The sequence below is a fragment of the Crocodylus siamensis genome, chromosome 5 (assembly GCF_052110815.1).
Source record: "Crocodylus siamensis isolate JL-2025a chromosome 5, ASM5211081v1, whole genome shotgun sequence".
Lineage (NCBI taxonomy): Eukaryota > Metazoa > Chordata > Crocodylia > Crocodylidae > Crocodylus > Crocodylus siamensis.
This window is the reverse complement of record NC_143399.1, coordinates 184153490-184174866: the sequence shown is the minus strand read 5'-3', so window position 1 is coordinate 184174866 and position 21377 is coordinate 184153490. Positions and strand designations below refer to the sequence as shown.

At 41.9% G+C, this 21377-nt stretch overlaps 1 long non-coding RNA gene across 2 annotated transcripts; it reads left to right on the top strand.

The window, feature by feature from the left end:
- Positions 1-3669: 3669 nt before the first annotated feature.
- Positions 3670-12112, top strand: LOC149865023 (uncharacterized). 2 transcript variants are annotated; one of them, XR_016442343.1, is made up of 5 exons: positions 3670-3895; positions 6621-6752; positions 7428-7525; positions 9867-9937; positions 10637-12112. It is a non-coding gene; the product is annotated as an uncharacterized LOC149865023 (long non-coding RNA). The 2 variants fall into 2 exon arrangements; XR_016442344.1 differs by having other exon boundaries at positions 7398-7525.
- Positions 12113-21377: the final 9265 nt, after the last annotated feature.

Below are 21377 nucleotides of genomic sequence, written 5' to 3'. Positions count from 1 at the left end.
TTCTGTAGAAAATGAGAGATAGCTAGGTGCAAATAGAGTGCCTTGAAGACAAGTATCTTAAATTTGGTTTGAAAGAGAAGGGGAAGTCATTGGAGCAATGCAACATGAGGGATGACATGGTCAAAATGACAGACTAGGAAAATGCCCTTTGCAGCAGCATTCTGGATAGTTTTAGGGAGTGAAGTTACCATTGTCAGGGCCGAAGAAAAGCAGTTTCAATGACCACGCTCTTAGATACCATGCACAAAACATCAGGAGGATTTAGCTATGGCTTGAATGGGAGAACCTGAAGAGACACCTGACTAGGTATTATGGACCCAAGAATCATGGTGGTCTGCTATAGTGTTCACATCTGAGGTGGTACAAGGCTGTTATTCTGCTATAAAAATACAAATGTATAGTGGAAAACAATCTACTGAGCTAGGGACCCTACATATCCTCTGCTGCTGGTCCTACTCTTGTGAAATACGTGATGGGTAGGGAGTAGGGATCTACAGAATTCACAGCAGAAGTGGGGTGTGCAGCAGGTCGTTTAATCTTGCACATTCCCCTGTGCACCCCTCCCTTCTCCCCCATTGATTGGTGGAGAGACCCAACTGCTCCCTCCTGAGTGGCAGGGAAATGAAAATCACAGTTTTAAACATGGCACCATTTTTGCCTCCCCACTGGTCAGCGGCAAGCACTTGGGCCACTGGAGCCTTTCAGCCGATCCGTGGTGAGAGGCAAAAGCAGTGCCATATTTAAAGCCACAGTTTTCGCCGCCTTGCCATTCAGGAGCAAGCTGCAAGCAGGGCCCCTCCACCAATCAGCAGTGGGGGAGCACACAAAAACCTGTAAGAATACAGGCTCTGCAGCACACCTCACTTCTGCCATGATTTTGGCTGGTCCCTAGTCATGGGAACTGTAACAACCACAGTAATAAGGTGGAAGGTTCTAGACACCATTGGAGGTGCTGGGATGCAGAAAGGCATGCTTTGTAGATGACTAAAGGTTTTTCTTTATATGTAATAATGGTACTAGCCAGCTGGATATTTTGCAAAATTAACCTAATTTATTGGGTTTTACAAAAATGCCCTTATTGACATAATTTATCATGCATTGCTCTTCAGAATATAAGTACCTGTCATTTTGAAAAACAAGATTTTGTACCCTGTCATTATTAATCCATCTCATGTTGACATTACTCCAGCACTACAACCAGAAGTACAGCCAGCCTCATTTTACTGCATATGCAAAAATAAAAACTTATTAAAAGCTGCAGTTTTCAACAATTTCTTAATTTATTTCCTCAAACAGACCATGCTTACAAAAGTTTCCCTATTCTTTAATTGAAAGATAATTGCATTCTTGTACCTAGAAAAGCAGTGAAGTTACAGGCTTGCAAAGATAAATGTAATTCTACACAAGCAGGACTTTCACACATCTCAGGAAGGTTAGGATTTACTTTTCAAATGACAGTATTTTTTCTTATGTCATGGAAGTCAAGAGAGTGATTGAAAGCATACTGCAAGGTTGTTCACTGCAGGCCTAGTTAAACATGGAATTTTGCAAGCATTAACTTAATTGTTCTCTAAATAAAAAGGCTATTTTGTACATAGACTATTATTTTATGATTGCCAGATAGAGAGAAATGTGAACCTGTCAAGAGACATAGGAATTTTTCTGCATAGGAAATCACTGGACCAAAAATGTTTTGCCCTTTTTTATAATGCTTTAGTGTAAAACACCAGTCTGATGGTTTCATTATGCCAGTATCCCATGTGGACCGATAAGTTCTGTTTTGCCTGCAAAATAGGGACTGAATTTCATTTGAACTAAAATGTACCTTGTATCTGAAACTGCTATTCACTGTTGTCACCCAGGCAGAGGGGATGCTGTGGTGCAGAGGAGATAGTATGGGGACGATTGTCAGATCTAAAGTCACTACCTTTTGTCATGGCCAAGTCTCTTTTAGCAGTGCAGCCTTGCTTAGAGATCAGTGTTACTTGCTATGCAGGTGATGGAAGAGCAAATGAGACTGGAAAATATTGTTTGCTTAATGTTTAAAAGTTCTTATGGCAGCTTCTGTGTGGCACATAGCAAATTACTAAGTGGGAAGACGCACTATAGCAGGCAGGCAGTAGAAAGCAAAACATCAGATTAAGCAAGGGACACAGAGCAGTAGATTGGGCAGGGGAAGGGGGATCAGAGTGGCACCTGGGGAAGGTGTGGGACTTAATGTGTGGTTTGCCTGCCAAAAAGGTTCACCCCCTGTGGTCTAAAGGGCTTAATAATTAAAGAAAAGGATTTTCCTTAATGACTAATTTCAAGTGATTTATTCTGTTTCATCTCAGTTCCTTTCATCCCTAAGCTCTTGAAAAGCTATTGCTTGTCATGGGCAAACAATTTAATGAGTGCACATAGGGGAGTAAAAGGGTGTGTGCTGGTCAGAGGTTTTTGGACTGTGGAGTTAGCAGCCTGTTAAGGCAACTATCCATCCTCTGGACCATGGTGTATGTACATTTAAGGGCTAGGGACAGAAGTTGCATAAACTGGTTTAAGTGATCAGAAACTGGTTTAAACCTGTAACAGAACAGAAGTTCAGTTCACATAAACCAATTTCAAAATGGCTTAAACTGATTTAAGATAAGCCTGGTTGAATGTAGTATCAAAGGGGGTGTGTAGACAAAACAGGGACCCTAAATTAAAGCAGTGGGTTTTAAAAAACACTGCTTCAATTTAGGGCTGATTAAACCTCTGTGTCATGCATACACCCCCGCTGACTTACCTGCCTCTTCGGTGGGGAGGGGAGGGTGAGCTTTTGGCTGACGGAGCAGTGTGTGGGCTGCAGGGGAGGCCAGTGCTTCCCTCTGCACCAGCTGCGCGCTCCTCCCCCCCCCGGCAGCACCCACCCACAGGCACCCAGCTCAGGTGGTCCCGGGGGGCACCACAACCACAGAGGGAAGCACCAGGTCCCCAGGCAGGCAGGCTCTGGGTGGGGGAAAAAATAAAAGATCAGGCTCACTGCTTTTCTTAGGCAAAGCTGCTTTCCTGGGCTGCTGTCAGGCTGTCTACAGGGCTTCGTGCACAGTCGTGGAGCTGCACAGAACTCAGTGCTTCACTCAGCAGCTGTAGGGGCAGCAAACTAAAACTCCACAAAGGAGTTCTAGTTTGCTGTGCCCCAAGTCATTTAAGGCACATTATGCCACTGAATTTCCTACAGTGGCTGGGATTAATGCGCAATATGCCGCCAAAGTGTGCAAACACCGACACCATTAAAGCAGTGCAAAAGCATTAAGCCTGCTTTAAAGTGTTGTGCAAACATGACTCTTGTTTCATTTATACATGGCCAGACTCAACTGATTTGGGTCAAACCAGTTTATGAAACTTCTGTCTCAGTCCCCGTCCTGGTTCAAGTTAAATCATAGTCCCCCAGCATCCCAGCATGCTTTCCAGCTCTGGGCTGGGCTATGCTTTCTGCTCCAGAGAGCAGGGCTGGCCCTGCCTCTCAGCTCCCTAGCTGGAGCAGTGAGGGCTGGCTGGCAAATGGGGGAAGGGGGGGCGAGCTCAGCTGGGGATGCAACCCAATATATGAGGGGGAGACTGCCTCCTCCCCCCCAGACAAAACCTGATTGGGGTCTAGGGCCAGGGAGGGGGGGTTAGTCACTCCTTCCCCTACTCAAAGTTACTGCTGGCTGCAACTGGACTACAAATCCCAGAGGCACCTGGAAACAGGAGGAGGAAGTGATGAGCAACCCTATACAGTCCTGCTGCTTTAATTCTAGACGGTAAATCCCAGAGAACTTGGGGGCAGCAGGAAGAGGAAGTAAACACAGCTGTGCTCTAGCACCCCACCCCACCCCCGGCTTCTGACCTGAGCCACGGCAGGCATGTGGCTGCATTTCCTGTATCAAAGGTAAATGTCTGTTCACTTATGTTTAAATTGAATCTGTGTACCTTAAACTAACCTGCAAAGACTGAATTGATTCAGCCTCAGACTTTTTGACTGTCTGTACCTAGCCAAGAGTTGCCTGATGAATTTGCTTGTGGCTGACGAGCCCAATTCAGGAGTGACACAGCTTGGTGCAAGTTTCATAGATCTATGCATTGTCTGAATTGGAGTCCAAATGTGTGCACTCCTCCCAGCTTTCTACATTGGTGTTGAGTGACTTCATATAATTTTTGCACATGTTGTGGTACCCACCATAGAAGGCAACCCCACTTTCTATGCCATCTTGAAACACTGAACAAAATATTGCACAAAAGCGCATCTTGCACAAAATATTCTTGCGTCTCTTCCCATCCACCTAACACAGCCAAGTCATCACAACCTCCTTTGCTTCATAGTGATTTCTAAGTGTGTCAGTCTTGCATACTTTAGCACCTCTGTGTTTGGCATTTTGTCTTCCCACTTAATTTTCAGGATTTTGCACAGGTATTATATGTGGAAGCTGTTCAGTCTCCTGATGTGCCTAGCATATGTAGTTCACATTTCTGAGCCATGAAGCAGGGATAACAGCACGCAAGTCTCATAGATTTGCATGTTCATCTTAGTTGATACAGGTTTCCCTCGCTTTATGCTATACATGCATTCCCAGAGAACGGCACATAAATCGAATTCACATAAAGTGAACCTACTTTACAATGTAACAAATAGGGATAGGTTCCCATGGCGGTGAGGGAGGGAAGGAGTGAGGCTGGGACTAGGGAAGGGGTGTGGGGAGGGGTGCTGCTCCCGGGGCTGCACAAGGCAGCAAATCAGAGGGAACAAAGCAGCACTTACCCCAGCTCTGGCTGCAACAGCCCTGGGAGCAGCCAGCGCCAGGTGCCTGCAGCCACTATGCTGCACCATGCTCCGCCTGTCCCCGCTCACCTCTGCTTCTGGACTGCGCCGTGCCCTGGTGCAGGTAGCTGATGTCGGCTGCTCCCAGGGCTGCTGCAGCTGGGGCTGGGGTGAGTACTGCACCCAAGCTGCCCAGGGCTCTGCTTGTCCGCACTCACCCCAGCCTGTGCTGGGGTGGCCCCGGGAGAAGTCGACACCAGCTGCCTGCACCATGACTCGGTGCAACCCAGGAGCTTGGGTGAGCCCAGGGGTGGGGGGACAGGCAGAGCACAGTGCAGCCTAGTGGCTGCAGGCAGCTAACACCAGCTGCTCTCGAGACTGCTGCAGCAGGGGCTGGGGTGAGTGGGACCACGGTCCTTTCCCACCCCCCCACCCCAGACTTACCTGCTTGGGCAGGAGGAGCATCTAAGCTGATCGCATAAGAGCGAATTTATCTTGCATGTAACGAATTATGGGTCTAAACATGCTCATCACATAAGAGCTAATCTGCATATAGAGGACCCACATAAATTGAGGGAAACCTGTAGTTTGTTGTTATTTGTTGTTGATGGTATGTTGTTATTCCATGAACATTTCTGTAATGGCCTGAAATTCTTAGCTGCTTTTCTAATTCTGTTAGTTCAGTCTGAAGGTCAAGTAGTAAAAGCTGTTTGTGATGCCACCCTCCAGAGGTGATGTCAGGCACTAGTTCTTGATGGTACATAATCACAGTCTTCTTAAGATTAATTGTCAACCTAAAATCTGCCCAAGAGATTTTGCAGGAAGATTCACTGTGAGCAACCAGGGCCGTTGCATCCACAAACAGGAAATCTCTTAGAATCAGCTTTTTTACCTTGGTTTTCATTTTAAATTGCGCTGTTGAATAGCTCCAGTTATTCAACATATATACAGGCATACCTCGTTTTATTGCGCTTCACTTCATTGCGCTTCGCAGATATTGCGTTTTTTACAAATTGAAGGTCTGTGGCAACCCTGCGTCGAGCAAGTCTATCGGCGCCATTTTTCCATTGGTTAGCATTTTTTAGCAATAAAGTATGTTTTAATTAAGGTATGTACATTTTTTTTAGACATAATGCTATTGCACACTTAATAGACTACAGTATAGTGTAAACATAACTTTTATATGCACTGAGAAACCAAAAAATTCATGCGACTCGCTTTATTGCGGTGGTCTGGAACCAAACCCGCAATATCTCCGAGGTATGCCTGTACTTTGAACCTCCCTCTAGTCTGGTTCAAAGATCAGTGTCTTCATTGCCGTACTTGAATGCATGCAGAGGCAAGAATAAAAAGTGGATGTTGAAGAGCATTGGAGCTCAGCTGCACCTGTTTCGCCCTGCTGTTGACATTAAAGGCATTTGATTCTTTGTTTTTATGAAACACGTTTTCTTACAGTTGCCTTCATATCTTGATGCAGTGAATGAACAATTTTCAGCAGTTTAGGAGGACAACCTAGTTCCTTCAGAAAAATAAAAAGGCCCTGTCTGTTGACTGTTGGCCTTCTTCAGATCCATGAAGTGGTACCCATTTTCTCTACACTTCTCTTGCAGTTGCTAGACCAAAAATAGCATATCAGTGGTGGAGCATCATGAATGAAAAATGTGTTGACTTTCAGAATAGATTATTTCACCTACAGATTGCAGCCTAGGGAGCATAATGTGAATGACAACGTCTCCAACAATGTTCAACAGGAAGATACCTCTATAGTAGTCAGTCCCTTCTGTCCCCTTTGTTTTTGTATAATTGTACAAACTGAGCACCTTTGAAATCTTGTGGTACTGTTTCCTCTTTCCAACAGAGCAATATAACTTCACAGAGCTTTTGAAGTAATTCATCGTTGGCACATGTGTAGATTTCAGCAGGCAAACGGTCATTGCCAGATGTCTTACTCCCAGGAATCAATTTAATGGCTTTCTGCAAATCTTCTAATGTAGGTTTGTTGTCCAAATCCATCATAACTTCAAAACGTGGTAATCCTTCAAGCTCTTCATGTTTGATTTATAGTATTCCATAGTGTTCAGTCCAACGCTCAAGTGTTTGTTTATCAGTGTTGACATTTCTGTTTAAGTCTTTCAGCAGAGCTGTTTTCTTCTTGACTGGATCAATTGCTTGTTTGATGCCTTTGTTCATTCCATGTCTATCACCTGCATCAGCTGCTTTTTGATGCCCTGTAGGGCTCCTACAAAGGGTTTGGAAGTGAAGCTAAGAAAGGTTCCTGGCATTTGCAGTATTTGTTACAATGACAAAGGTGCAGGGAGGTGCTTTCTGGGGCTGCTGCACACAGCAGCATGCAAAGTGCAGTGTCCTAGGCAACCATGTCCTTTGCTTGCAGTTTTGGCTCCCAGGTTGCAAGCTTCAAAGCCAACAGCTGGTAGATGCTTAATCATGACCCAGAGGTAAATAAAAGATGCACAGGGATGGATTTAAACCACAAGTAACAACTTACTAACTTGCCATTTGGGAAGGGGCACCATAAACTCACTACTCACTTAACAGGCATTTAACTATGTCAGGTGCAGGGCTCACAAGACTTGCACTGGCTGAAGAAATTTGCTTTAGCATTTCTCTGTTTCAGCTGCCTTCTGAATCCTCTCCTCTGCAATAGGAAGAGATGTTCCCAAACTGGACTGGAGCCCCCCCTCCTACCTGCGTGAGATCTACCAGCACAATCCTGAATCTCATTTATACCTGGAAGGTCAGCCTGTAAGTTTCTGTCTGCACTGGATTTCACCTGTAAATGCTTTTTGTATCCTGATGTTATGCTTCCCATTCTAGGCCTGGTTCACGTAACTGTGACTCTTGGCTGCTGTTCTTGGTTTGTTTTTTAAAACCAAAAAGTCTTCTGCCCTCTTTGGATTACTCAGTGGGGGCAAGGGGCAGAGATGGATAGGCAACTCTTTCCTTCCCGACTGCCCAGAAAAGTCATTGGTTAAACCCACAGTGCCCTGGAGTGGGTGGGCTCAATATGTCACAGCCACATAAATGGAAGGTAGGGCAGTTAAGCAGCAGACAAGCTGGCTCTCAAAGCTTGTGGCAGCCTTCAACTGGAGACCGAGGAAGGCATCAAAGTGACTTGTTTAATTTCTCCCCCTGCTGGCCAGTGCCAGTCAGGGAAATCCCTCCCCCCCCCTGCCCTCCACCAGGTAAATTCATAGTTGTTTCAGAGGTTTGGGGGGAAAGGGGGCTAAGTTTTATCATTTCTGTACATATACTTCTCCTCCTCCCTGGACTTTTACCCATTTCTGGGAGTGTGGGCTGATAGTCATCTCAAACATCGGGGAGTACATCTAGGGTACATCAAAGTTAGAGTACAATCTAACTAGGGGAGTACATCAAGGGCTCAGTGAGCAACTGTTCACCAGGGCACCCAAGGGGAAAACTAGAAGTAATGGTCACAAACTCCTGTAAGACCAATTCAAGCTCAACATTAGGAAAAACTTCTTCACAGTCAGGATGACCAGACTGTGGAATAAGCTCCCCCGAGGTGGTGCAATCACCTACCCTGGAAGTCTTCAAAAGGAGACTAGACCGTCATCTCACTGGGGTCACCTGACCCCCAGTTAACTTTTCTGCTTGATGCAGGAGGATGGACCTGAGATAATCTTGCAAGGGTCCTTCCAGCCTCACAATCTATGAATCCGTGCTGAGTTAGGCACTGTCCAGCATTCACCTATATAGTGCTGTACTCCATATTACTGTTTCGACCTTCTCAAATGCCATTCTGTGATCTGCACAGTGTTCTTGGCTTTGCAGTCTACTTCAGAAGCAGATTTTTGAAAAATGACTTAAACCCCTGCTCTCCTCATGGCTTGTTGGAAGTCCAGCAGCACCTTTTAGTTTTGATTTACTAGTCCTGTTGTAAAGCTTCTGTATAGCAATGACATTGATAGACTTTTAATCCTCCATATCTGCATAAATGGACAGGGGTATAGGGGTAACTAATATCAATGTCTGTGTTACTGTCAAATATTGAAGTGCATTTATGTATTTAACATATGCTATAAGCGTTGTAATAACCTAAGTAGTTCAGCTGAGACTCCAAATCAGATTATCTTCAGGATCTGTCCCCAAGTACCCTCATTCCAACTGCAGGAACTTGCCTATCATGAAATCTTGGTGAAACAAATACAACAGGAGCCCGATTCTCTCTAGAGGTTAGATCCATAAGCCCAGGAAAAGGAGGCAGCCCAAGTCCTTGAAAATTTCATGCAGCTCAAACACCAGCCCTAGCATTAGGTTACCTGGCTTGAAATACCTACGGCAATGCACAATTCATATGGATCCCAATTATTTCAGTCTTTAGGAGTGATAGTGCCTTCCTATTCTTCTGTGTCTTGTGAATAGCTCTGTAGTTGTTTCCCTACTAAAATAGCTCCTTTTCTTCCTGATCTCTTGCCACATTTCATGCTATTGAAAAGCACTTAGTTTTGGATTGCTGAACTCTTCATATCTAATGCCTTATGCTGCTTCCTATAATATGTGTATGAGACGAGTATGAAATATCAGCAGACCTCTGACATCATTTCAACTTTAAATGATCCAATACTAGGAACTTGTCCTACACTAGTTATCAAATGACTCTTAATTGTAGCAAGTGTTGTCAGTGAAAAAAAATTGTTTAAATAATGCCATAAAAGTGCCAGCACAGATGAGTAAAAACCAACAACAGGTAAAAACCCTACCTGTATTAAAATTAATGGGAAATCAATTAACTTCAGTGGGACTGCGTTTTTACCCATTGTCTTACCTTGCTCCACAGAGAAAGATAAGACCCCCACCTTGCTAACATTTATGACCAGCTATTAGTGCTCAGTCCCTTTGACTATAGTAGGGCACTCACTGCACTGGGCTCAGAGCTTGGCACTAATATGACATGCAATATGAATGTAGAATGAATTGAAGTACAATGATTTATTTCTTGAAGTATTGACAAGCAAATTAAATCACACGCTCTAGTAACTGCAACTTGTAGTTACTAGATATATCATAGATGCATCTATGAACTCTTTGCCTACTGTATAATTGTAATTTTTTTTTGGTTTAGCATTGCACCCAATGTTTCATCTTTCACACATCTGAGGCCCGTTGTCAACTGATCTTTTCGTCCACTTATAGGTAATTTTCCAAATGTTCTTGGAACTGAGGCAGCAATTGAACTGTACTTGAACAAACTGTTCTTTTATACTATGCTGCAGAATAATTAACATCTTTTAAAGCCCTTATAGTGCATCCAAAAGAGTGCAGCCTATATCACATTCATAACTTCTAAGGTGTTACTTACTAAGTTAATCCTTGTAAATGATCTTCTATTCTCCCTGCTTTGCTTATTTCAAACCGAGCAAATGTACTGTACAGTATTTCAACTTGTAAACCCAAGATCTTGTTTTTTAGTTATATTTTTAAATAGTTCTTTCCAAACTCTCTATTTTATTGTACTCCACAGTTAAAAAGCCACCTGGATATTCCTTTTCTATTCTTTTTTCTAAACTATCCCTAAGCCTTTTTGCATGTTTTTATAATGTATAAGACAGATTCATATGACAGAGTTTCAAAAGACTTGTGCAGCTGGTAGCTTTTTCATGATTTCATTTCACAATTCTTTTGGAATGAATGTGGGTATTAAGAAGAACAATGAGTAAAATGTCAGTTGTACTAAATGGTAGTGATCTGTTTTAGAAAATATTAACACTTTTGTCACTGTGATTACATCTGTACATCATTCTGTTATACTGGAAAAACCAGTCTAACAGATGTACATTAAGTATACAAATGTGGGGTACTATCAATCTCTAATACTTGTGTGTTTTGTGACAGCTTCAAAGAGCAACAGATGAAAACACCTCCAGGTGTTCTTCAGCACCAGTATGTGGTTGAGAGTGTATCATTAGAAGTAAAAGAACAAAACATAACTAAGTGATTGAGATGCATGGATGTAATTGTGGCTTGTATAGTCTTTTACAAAATATTGTTAGATAGGAAATACTGGCACGCAGTGACAATAAAGAACATTAATATGTATAGCGCTCCTCAAGTGGATAAGTTACTTCTGGTATTCAATATAAATATCTAGGTAATCTGCCTTTTAAATTAATTCTGTTTTCAAAAAATGTTTTCAAGAAAAATAATGTGTGTCTACAGAAGGCTACTTGGGTCTGTACATTTTTAAATTAACACAAAATGGTGCTCTTCCCCCACCACTCTTCAGCCCAGGCTTTATAATGTCATGAAACTATTTGACTTTTACAAGAAACTATAAGCACAAACACAAACATTTTTCCCTGTTAAGCAGCACAAAAGCAATCGGTTGTCTGTGCAATTAAAGGACTGTGTGCTCCTTGAAAATATAACCACAGATTATCATGAACTCTGTGCATAAGGCAAGGTGGAAGCTCTGCTCTCTAGCTCCATTATTTTCCTTCTAGAAAAACATCTCTCTCACAAATCTGATATAAGTAGGCCAGCTGACAAGTATCCCAAAAGAACATAATACACTTGGAATACTGAGATTTGAACTGACATAATTTTGGCAAAAACTTATACCAGAGGTTGTATTTGTCTGAAGTTTTAAAAATAGGAGACTTTGTCATATGTGGTATTATAGGCCAGATTGAGTCATGATTGATGTAATTTGAAAGAACATATTGAGCTTAGAAAAATGACATCAGAATCAACAGAATTTAGTAAGATTTAGATGGTTCTCTGAAGCCATGTCTGCAGCCAGGGTGCAGGGAGCTCTAACAGATATTTTGTGGATGATACACAACGTGCTGCCAAACGTAATTTGAAAAGAATCCAGAAGTTACAGTTCTTTAAGATTACATTAATAAATGACCAGTACCATTTATTTTATTAAAGTTTATTTCTACTGAAATGTGTGTTTTGATCTGTTTTCAGTTTTTTTCAGATTTGCTGCAATTTATATTTTCAAGCTGAAAACCTAGCTCTTTCACCTCCTGACTTTTCCCTTGCTCATGCCACGCTCATTTACATGACAGTTTTCCAAAAAAAAGGCAGGAATGTTTTTCTTATTGCCATCAGTTTGCAAATACAGCAATATCTCTTTCCACGTACCCTTTCCTCCCCAGCTTTTGTGCTTCAGGCCCACTTGACTATATGACAGCATTTGTGGAAAGTCATTACTATAACTGATTCATGGATTTTTTTTTAGCTATGGTGTAGCAAGAGCTCTTGGTCTAAAACTGGACTTATCTGGTTGTACTACTGCTAGTGTAATAATGACTGTAATGATCAGTAATATGCCCTTACTGCAAATAAACTGACTGAAATGAAGGTAAAAAAAAGTGCTTGGATTCAATGTGTGAAGCTTAAGCCATAGACTTTGCTCGTCTTACTATATACTCCAGAGATGAGAGAAGTTGGGAAGTGTTTTGTTATTTATCTTGCATGTCTTTTGATGTTTCAACTTTAATTTCCTTTTGAGAGATTTTTTTTTGTTTTTAGAGTTGAAGATTAAATTTTTAATATTTTTAATTTTTAATATAATTAATGTAAGTATACCTCATAACTCTTTACTCAGTCATAATTATGTTCCTTTGAAACACATTTTTAATTTCAAGGGACACTAACTGGAAAACTTTAGTTTGTAAGATAACCTTGTTTCCATTACAGTTAGAAGCAATTACAATAATGTTCATAAGTGAAAGGTATTAGTTAAAAAATCTTTTACAGTTTACTTAATGCTTCAAACACATTTTATGCATAATCAATTTTGATGCTGAAAGTAGTCAGTTCTAAGTAATTCAAGTCTATTATTCCTTTTAAAGCATTTTTGAAAATGTATTTGCTAGTTGTTACTGGCTTTTATCTTCCATTTAGATTTGTATATTGCTCCCATTAGTATAGTATATGAATGTCCAAATATCAGCTGCATTATACTCAATATGGATGATTTGTACTTAAAAAAAAAGTATGAACATGAGAAATCAATGAAAAAAGATGAACAAGGGTGAACAAAATTCTTCTCTCTCACTACAGTATACCTGAAGTAAATCTACTTTAGCCAACAGAGTTACACTAGTGTGAACAAAAATAGAAATTTGGGGTTTTTTGTTTTCTACATAGTACACAGAAGATATGTACAAATAAACAATTATTAGACAGAAACTTAGATAAAACCACCACTAATGTTGTTCTCTTATATGTGGAGAAAATAATGACTTTGTGGAGCCTGGTTGTCCCTCATGGTGTGGAAGCAATGAAACGAGATTCATGTCTCAGGAAAGATAACAAATCCCTCGCCATAAAAACATGGCCACGATTCTATGATGGAGTCCTCGCAGATAGTCCTCCATTGATGTCAACACCATTCCTTCTGGAGACAGCGTACATCCTCAGGAAAATAACTGCAGGATTGGGCCATCTAGTAATTATTTAGTATTGTGATTTCCTTCTGTTAAATATTTTATTGCAATACTATTCATAGGACCCAATTAGTTTTAGGGTTCCATGTGATAAAGTTTGTACTAACAAAGTTGCATTTACCTTCCACTAAGAGTTTATAATCTAAAATGATAAAATGACACACAAAGTATAGAGAAAGAATTATACAAGTATATAGATCTTCTATTGTATGCAGAGCTAGCAATGGTTTCCATCATTAAGGTTGTTTGATGCCTCCCATTCTAACACCCTGTTTTCAGTTACTTACGATTTTGTCAGATGCAACTGTTTGCAGTGAGATTTTCCATGCCTGGTGTCTACCTCAAGCTCTTTTTATGCAGAGCAAAGTTTGAATAGAAGGAAGGATAAACAGTCTATAGTGGAAAGATAAACAGTGTCTGAGGCCAAACATTGAATAATGAGGATGAATTAACATATTTTACAGTTCATCAAGTGATGTCAAGATGCAGGACTGAATGGTCAGGTATAGAATGGCAAGTTTGAATATCCTAAGCATAAAGATAACAATTAAAAATCATTTTAGTTAGAGAGATTAAGATGATAAATTACATGAAATGCTGAAGGAATTATGAGGGAAGAGGGAGGAATTCCAAGAGGGAACATTTGTATCAGAGAACACAAAATTCCAAGGAAGGGCATGTAATCTGCAATTTCAAAATCAGCGGATGAGTCAAGTGTCTGAGGATGGAATCCATACAGATCAAGAGTTTTGACAAGACAACCACTGGAGATCTAAGCAAGAGCAATGTCAGTGGAGTGGAGAAAACAGGAGCCAACGCAAGGCTTTCCAGCTGCTGGAAAAGTGTTGTCAACTCAAAAGAATGAAAAAAAAAAGGAACTGAGCAGCAAAGTAGCCTACATTACATTTATTATCATACTCTTGCGTTAACTATGTTCACATGGTTAAATGTTCACAGGATCATAGGAAAGTAGGACTGGAAGGGACCCTGTGAAGTCATCTAGTCCAACCCCTTGCTCAAGGTAGGGTCATCTGTGACTAAACCATCCCAGCTAAGGGTCTAACCTGGCTGGGATTTCCAGGGATGGAGATTCCACAACTTCTCTAGGTAGCCTGTTCCAATGCGTGATCACTTTCCTAGTCAAAAGTTCCTCATAATCTCCAACCTCAATTTTCTCTGCTGCAGCTTGAGGCCATTGATTCAGTTAGTATCTAACTAACCCTGCCAATGGAGAGGTGGGTAAGAACAAGCAGCGTGTCAGCTCCTGGCAAAGAGAGTTTGGAGAGAGTCTGGTCAGAGACCAGGAGAGAACCTTTGGGACTCAGGACCTGGAGACCAACACAGCAATCTTTGGTGGGGTGCTCTGGGCTGTGTGGGCTGGATTTGGGGCCAAGGAACTGCTTAACCTTTTGGAGGTTGGGGGCAGGAAAACTTTGACCCAAAGGAATGCCTTTACTGAAGATACTAATTTGCTGCTTGAAACTTCAGGTTGCACTGGATTTCCTCAACAAAAGGTAAAGTTTCCTCTTGTAGGAGTAGAACGAGGTGCTAGCTCCTTGAAACAAGGCCATAGAGAACCAGGGAAGGTGAGAAACCCAAAAAGCTATGGTAACCACATAGGAAGGAGCCTGGGGTCCCCCCTACTCTAGAAGCCAAGACTGCACTGGCTTTGGCGAACTGTCTCAGAGACCTGACAATGCCTCAGTAATCCCAAGCAACCCCTGGATAGCACTCTGTGACAATGGATAGGAATAACTTACTGCAGGATAAGAACAGTGGGGTAAGACCATTCATCAGCTGCTCTGTGGTAACTGCCTATGCGCATGATTATACTCTGCCTTATGTGGAAACTAAACCATAGTACCTTAGCCCTCTGTGAGAAAGGGTAAAATCATTAGGACTGAATTTCCACTTTCTGCAGAGTTAGTGTGTGTACATAGGCAATCCCTGTGAAACAGCTGACTTTATACCACAGGTCATTTATTAAAATGTTCATATTTTTAGAGCATCAAATTCATCCAGGCACATGGATGAGGGTCATGGGGCTGGTCCACAAGCCAGAGCAGGCCCACAGATTGGTCCCACCCACACGCTGGAGCCAGCATGTGCCCTGACCCAGCCCCTAAATTAAACTAAATTACTATTTTATTTTACCTGTTTTCAATGAAATCCGTGTTCATGAACATAGGAGCAAAGATCAGATGGCTAATGAGGGCACAGAAGCAGAAATTACAACTGAGGAGGATACAGAACTCAAGGTGAGGGGACCAGAAAAATCACAAAAACAGAAAGAGTTGGAATATAAAGTTGCAACAGAAACAGTTGGAATACAAAGTTGAAAGCTCCTGAGCAAGTATTTTTGATAAATTAAACAAGCTGGAGGAAGAAATATCAAATGGATTGAAGAATGGCAACTCTAGTGCATGTATTTAAGAAGGGGGTGAAAAAGGCATCTGGGCACATTAATCTAACCTCAGTAGAAAGTTAGGCTTTAAACAAATTTTGAAGGGAAAAAAAATAAAGAGCCAGAGATTAATTGAAAGGGGATAAAATGCAATGTGCATTTCCTAAAATCAGATTCTGCCAGTTTAATCCAATATGCTTGGACGGAATGATTAATTTTCTAGACAGAGATAATGTGTTAGATCTAGTCTATCTGGACTTCAGTAAAGTATTTGATGCACTGCTAAATGGGAAGTGCAATCATAAGGTAGGTAAGTGGCTCTTGGGCTGTGCTGAAAAGAGAATGGCAGCATTTCTCAAAGCCCTGTTTTGGGATCAATCTCTTGCTTAATTGTTTCATCAATACGTTTCACTCAAGAAATGTGTAACCTAGAACACTGGAGCAATAGAACTGGGATAAAATTCAAGATCATGAATTTAGAAACTGCTAAAACAGATTTCTGCTGTAAAATTGAATCTCATTCATTGGATACAACAGAAGAGAGGAACCTTGGTGTACTAGCTGATTACAAAGGACTATAAGCCATGAGAAAAATCAAATGAGATCCTAGGATGCATCAGGTCAGGTAGCCCCAGTGGTTATAATGAACATGTTAATATTGTACTAGACACTAGTATGACCTGACCTGGAATACTGCATACAATTCTGAACATCCATGTTCAAGAAAGATTAATTCATTCTGGAACAGGTGCAGAAAAGGGTTACTAGTATGCTCAGTGAAATGGAGAGCGTATGAGCATGGACTGGAAAAGCTTGGCTTGTTTAGTCTAGCAGAATGAGCACATAGAGGGAATATGATTTCTGTCTATAAACACGTCATGGAGGTGAACACCAAGGAGGGAAAAATAATGTCAGTTCAATAACAAATTGGTATAAATTAGTTATAAATAAATTCAGGCTGGAAGTTAAAGGAAAATTCCTGACCATGGAAGCAATGAAACTTGGGAACTGCCTTCCTCTAGGCCATACTGGGGAAGAAACCTAACTGTTTTTAAGCTGAAGATTTATCAGTTAATGAATGAGAGTATTATATTGTTGACTTTTATGTCAGGGACTGAGATATGATGACCCAAGCGTCCCTTCCACTTCTACATTCCTACCTCTGGTATTATTTGGTGGTTTTCCTAAAGCTTCAGATCCAAATGCATGTGCTTATGTGAGCATGTCATGTTGATGTTGTTTTGTAGATTTTAAGTCTCCAGTCTTCGCACTTGAAGGGAGAAGTTTGAAATAATGATCTAAGTGCACCTTTAAAGAATCAAAAAGTAGAAAAAAATAAGTAGCATGATTTTTCTCATCTCATGTTTTTAAGCCAATTGTGTTAGGGGTGGGACATTACACTCATGATTTTTAATACTTGTCTTTGGAGAAAAATATTAAAAAATAAGGCACACTAAGGCAAACTTGTGTTTTCAGAGGAAAAGGCCAGATGAGATTTGAGAAATCCGGATAATTAGTAAGTGTAATGCCTATGTTTCCATAATGTATGTGGATTGTTTAGTATCCCTCCAAATAGTTTGGAAAGTCACTTATCAGTCTTTCTGTATTCTACTGTTGAACCCACCAGATGCTAAAACAGAGCATATGGTTGTGTCTGCAGGGAAAGAGAGGGAGAGAGAGAGAGAGAGATCTTTTACTCTTCGATATGGTAAAACAGAGGAACCAAACTGTGTCCGTGCACTTTCCTCATATTCTTAATTTTGTGCAAACACAAACACTTCCAAATATCCCACCATTCCGTCCATAAAAGTAAAGAAAAAATACACAAGATATTTTGTTAGCAGATACTTCTTCAAGTGAAAACTTGAACTGCTTTATTCTCAGGTGCGACAAAGTGATTTTAAAGAATGTTATGTAACATCTATAATTCATGGGTAATATAAACATTTTCCAAATAAGGAACCCCAATACATGTATATACCAAGTTAGGAAAAATAAATAAAATCAAGCTCTTCCTTCTGAATTACAGGCTAGTAGGATGAAGAAAGTAACAAAATGTTTATAGTTTTCTAGAAAATAGGTAGCTTCATCAGCTTAAATACGTAACATCTGGCATTCCATGATCTTAAATACTGTAATCAAATGCCAAAGAAAGGGATGATTTGTGATGAAAACAGTATTTACCTAGTATGTTTTCCATATTTTATTAGAAAACTCAGTTCTTCAGCAGTTAATCATAAGTTCATAAAACATTAAATATTTGCAAGAGTTTGTGTTATGTGAAAGGAAGAGAGCTGTTTAGTTCCACTAGTGGATATAGCTACATAGGTGTCTAGAAAAAGTTTACAAAATGTTCTAGATATTTTTTGCCCTTACTAAATGCAATTACATAGCAAAATAGGGTGAAACCCCAATCATTTTATTTGTTGATTTGAGATGTCATTTTTATTACTTTGGAATGAATCACAAGATGCTTACAATGAATTCCTGTGTCACCTTTTCCAAAGCTTCAGGAGCCAAAGCACAGCACACATGTTCCATGAACATGCCTATAAAAATTAGAAAACAATAAAAGATTAGTATTGTTTAGTATGTTTCTATTCTTGGTTCCAAGTACCATGTCATTACAACTTGAAGCACCCCATCACACTATCCCTTTTTAAAATAAGTGTTATTTTTATTACTATTACTTTATATGTTTATGTGAAGCTTCTTAAAGAAAGAACAGAAAGTCAAAATAGTTTGAACTACAAACTAGGGGTGTATGAAATGGGCCATATTCAATTTGGATTCGGCCCAAATTGGGGCCAGTGATTCAATTTGTTGATTTGGATCACTGTCCCCGATTTGATTTGGCCAAATCTGAATCTAAAGATTCAATGCTGATTCAGAGAATCAGCGATTCAGCCATGGACACATGTGAAGGGGTCAAGGACCCGGGGGGCCGGGGCTAGGCGGAAAGCGGCAGAGTCCAGCCTAACTTCCGGGTGCGAACCCGGAAGTGGGTTCGGGAGCCTTCCCCTTCCCGGAACCCAGACAGATCCGGGTCGGGACCGGCCCGGAGGGATAAAAGGAGCCCCCCAACCCCAAACAGGAGAAGGGAGAGGCTCCGGCGGGAGCCAACGCCGGCGGCGGCGGAGCCGGCGGCGGCAGGGCCGGCGGCAGCGGGGCTGACGGCAGCGAGGCCGGCGCCGACAGCAGTGGCACCGGTGGCGGCAGAGCCGGCGGCAGCAGAGCCAGCGGCAGCAGAGCCAGTGGCAGCAGAGCCGGCGGCAGCCAAGCCAGCGGCAGCGGATCCGGAGGGTCCTGGTAAGAGAAGCACCGATGGAAAGACTCTCCTCAGGCAGCTGCAAGCTGTTTGGCCACTCAACAGGACCCGCGGGGGTGGAAGTAAGCCTCAACATGCCCACGGGACGCGAGTGTCAGGCGGTAGGGGTACACCGACCCCAGGGCCGCAGGAGGCAGCAGCACCCGGCCCAAGCCGGGTACCGTAACGACTCTTATAGGGTCCTGCAGGGGGAGGATGGAACCCCACTGCGGGACTGGTGGACAGACTAAGGGGCCAAAGGTCCTCACCCGACTGGGGCCGAAGGCCATTGTGAGAGTGAGATAACCTCCGCCCCAGAGAAGCCTACGTTTGGGCTGACATTACATTACTTTGTTCCTTTTGACACTGTTACCTACCAGGGGCTAGCCCCTGTAGGAAGCCACCGAGAGGGCGGCTAACCCGGAGGACCGGGTGAGGGTGTAGGGGAGGAGGAGCCCTCAGGACCCCTGGACTTTAGAGCTGAGGGATCGCGTCCGGACTGCCCGCTTCCCCAGACGGGTGAACCCCCCCAAATTTCCATCAAGTCGTGGCAGGCGAGATCGGCGGAAGCGCGGTACGGACGACAGATTCCCCCTCTTCTCCAGGGGCCATCTAGGGGATACGGGGGACCAACCCCAGGTGGTCCACCCCATCCCCCACAACACAGCTTTAAATGTTTTTTCTACATGCCTTGAGGTACCAGGTATGGCTCATGACCACTGTGATGGTGGAGCGGATAGAGCATCCCACAGGACCGCAGTGCAGTAAACCTGGAAGTGGACCAGAAGTACTTCTGGGTCACTGGGGAGCGTGCTGGGGGACCCCTGGCTCAGCAATCGGCCATGGGAAGACTCCGGGTGCCCCTCCCCCCCAGACCTAGGAGGCACCAGTCGCTGAGCCAGAGAGGCACGGGGGGCCCCCCCACGCACTCCCCAGTGGACCTGGAAGTGGCCCAGAAGTACTTCTGGTCTACTTCCGGGTCTGCTGCTGAGCGTGCTGGGAAGCCCCCTGCACTTCTGTGGGATGCTCCATCTGCCCCAGCATCACATAATTCACAAGCCGCCTGGTACCTTGAGGTATGTAGACCAAACATTTAAAGCTGTGTGTATGTCTGAATCACCAAATCTTTTTTACTCTCTCTGAATCGATTCAGAGAGATTAAAGGGTCTCCCGATTTGATTCAGATTCAGAGATTTGGCCACCAAATCGAACCGAATTTCCACCGAATGGAATTGAGGGCCGAAGCTTTTCATAGCCCTACTACAAACAGTTGCTTAACAGTCAGATGATAAAATTATTCTTTTTCCTCAAGATGCTGTTTAACCTTTTCATCATTAACTCGTTAAATTTCATGATTTATTTTACTTTGAATTGAATTAACATTTGTTTAGAATCTGGACAGCTAAATCCTTTCACAAAGACGACTACTGAGCTGATTGGATATTTTTCTGTCACACTGCCAAACCATACAGTAACTGTGCTGAGGACACTGATGGAAGAAAGTTTCTTTGCACAAAGTAATTCCATACAGGAATCACTATCGATTATAAAGAGGATACTTTATGGGTAGTGGTAAATTATGAGGTTTTTCTGGAAAGGGAGAGATTTGATTTATGTGGACTTTGTCACATGTAAGTTGAACACCTAATTTAACTGTCAGTATGACGCATCTTATTTATACCACAGATCTATGCATAGATGTGATTATAGTAAAATGTTTAATTATAGCTGGTTGTAGTACCTCAGTTTTGTATTTTTGCTCAGGTTGTCAATTAAATTTCTGAAGTTACACACAATTACAGTTGTCTGATACTCATTTGAAGGCCTATGTCCAGTTCCATTCATTTTGCACATACACCTCTCTCAAAATTTTTGAGGGGAAAAAGAAAGGCAAAATTCACCAGCCCTTACTTATACAAATAACCTCTATACATATTTCAGTTCGACCCAGGGTATTTCTACACAACACAATAAAGCGCAATGTAGAAGTACCCAAGGTATCCAGGGTATTAGAAACAATCTAGCCACACAGCACTTAATAAAGCAGAAGACGGTGGGATCAAAATAAAACATCTGACATCATAAAAATTAACTGCTTAAAATAGCTCATATTTTTATATTATATCAACAAACTTCTGTTTAGAAATGACTGCAGGGCAGGCATATACTGAAATATGAAAGTTAAGTTAGGCAAATGCAATTCCAACCAATAATAAACTGGTTCAGGTCCAGTGTAACACTGAAACGATATATATTTTCCAGCTAAGCTAACAGGGTTCACCAAGATCACAAGAAAGCTGAAATGTTAAACAGTAATCTAGAAATAAACCATTCTCTTTTATTACTGAGTCTTGAGCATTAAGCACAACTGTAGTTTGTTGTTTCACAGGAATTTTTTGGAATAGTTGGAACAGATTAGTAAAATGAAGGCACTCTCAATTTTCTGCCTCTCACCTCATCTCA